Source organism: Elephantulus edwardii, unplaced genomic scaffold (genome assembly GCF_000299155.1).
Source record: "Elephantulus edwardii isolate Elephantulus edwardi_28Jun2011 unplaced genomic scaffold, EleEdw1.0 scaffold00163, whole genome shotgun sequence".
NCBI classification, from domain to species: Eukaryota; Metazoa; Chordata; class Mammalia; order Macroscelidea; family Macroscelididae; genus Elephantulus; species Elephantulus edwardii.
In genome coordinates this window covers 1648404-1650383 of record NW_006399913.1, presented here as the reverse complement: position 1 = coordinate 1650383, position 1980 = coordinate 1648404, and positions in this window count along the sequence as shown.

The following is a 1980-nucleotide window of genomic DNA, read 5'->3' as shown; positions in this document are numbered from 1 at the left end:
CTCACAGTGACTTTCAATAATCCATTGTATAGGTGATCATCTTCTCTGGTTTTACAAGGAAACCCAAACCTGCAGGTGGTGGGGCACATGACCCCCCTACGGGCGGCGGGGCGTGCGACATCTCTTCTGTGTGGGCCGTTGGCAGGTGCACACCATCTCTCAGCGCAGGTGACTGGCAGGCACTCGCCATCTCCCAAGTGTCATCTCCCACGTGGGCGGCCAGTGGGCACGTATCATCTCGTGCGTGGGCAACCCGCGAGCACACGTCCTCTCTCAGCGGGCACGTGTCATCTTGTGTGCAGGCAGCCAGTGGGGGGTAGGTGCAGGTCATCCTCCAGCACGGGTAGCTCGTGGGCGCAGGTGACTGGAGGGCTTGCATCATCTCTCCGTGGGTGTGCGTCATCTCTCAGACTGCTTGTGTCATCTCGTGCACAGGCAGCCAGTGGGCCAGCAGGTGTGCGCCGTCCCCCACACAGGAGGCTGGCGGGCGTGTGCCATTTTCCTGTGTGGGCTGCCACCAGGTGCGTGCCATCTTCTGCACGGGTGGCTACTGGGCGCGAGCCATCTCCCAAGTATCATCTCCCATACTGACGACTGGCAGGCGTGCGTCATCTACCCGAGCGTGTGTCATCCCTCGGCAGGCAGGCGTCATCTTGTGCACGGTCAGCTGGTGGGGTTGGGTGTATGCCATCCCTCCGCACAGCCGGCCAGTGGGCACACTTTATCTTTTGGCGTGCAAGCGCCATCTCGTGTGCAGGCAGCCAGCGGGTACACACCATTCCCCAGTGCGGGGGCGGCCAGCAGGTGTGCACCATCTCCCACACAGGCGACTGGCGGGCGCATGCCATTCCCCATTGCGGGCGACGGGTGGAGTCGCGCCATCCCTGTGCGGGCAGCCGCCGGGCATATGCCATCTTCCGTGTGGGTGGCTGGCAGGCGCGAGCCACCTCCCGAGTGTCATCTCCAACACGGGGTGGCTGGCAGGCACGCCATCCTGTGTGTGGGAAGCCGGCGGGCACGCACCATCCCCTATGCAGGCGGCCGCTGGGCAAGTGCTATCTTCCATGTGGGTGGCCAACGAGCGCAAGCCATCTCCCGGCATGTCATCTCCCACAGGGGTGGCTGGCGGTTGCGCTTCATCTCCTGTGGGAGGCCAGTGTCCGCTTGCTTCCCCTGCCACTGCCATCTTGGCTCCAAGAATTCTCTTCGGAACAAGTACACTTTGCTGCAGTGTGGCAGCTCCACCGCACCAGTGCTGGGGAGGCCTGGTGCCCACCCTCCACCCTGCGCAAGGGATTCCATAGGTTCCGGCTGTGGGATCTTCATGGAGCTGCAGCTGCGGTGAGGCGCAGTGCAGGCTCTGCGGGAGGGGGTTGGAAGCTGCAGCACTCACCCATTCTTCCTTGGAAATCCTTGAATTCCTGTTGTTGAGCCTCAATCCTCACTGAAGACCAGTCATCAGCTGTTTAACTGTTCAATTATTAATAAACAGAAGTTTGTAGAGGGTCATAATGGCCCTTTTCCAAGTGGTCCACTGCTCCCGCAGCTCACCACGTTGTCTCTGCCTCTGCCGCCATCTTGGATCTCCAGTACCATGTATTTCTAATATACTATTGTCACAGAGACATGGTCTCCTTTTCTGCAGAACTCTTGTTTTCCAATCAAAGAGAATTTGAAATTGGAGTCGTCTTTATGTTCAGCAAGCAAGGTTGTGTTATCTCCATAATGCAGGCTGCTCCTGAATCTTCCTATGATCTTGATGCTACATTTTTCATATAGTCCAGCTTCTCATATTATGTGTTCAGCATACATATTGAAAAGATGTAGAGAAAGGATACAATCTTGATGCACACCTTCTCTGATTTTAAACTAGGTAGTCTTCTCACCACTGGGCCCATTGGCAACATCAGGATGGGTGGTGAAGAGATTGAGACTGTTCATAGCTTTAGTTTGCTTGGCTCCACAGTCAACATTCTTGGC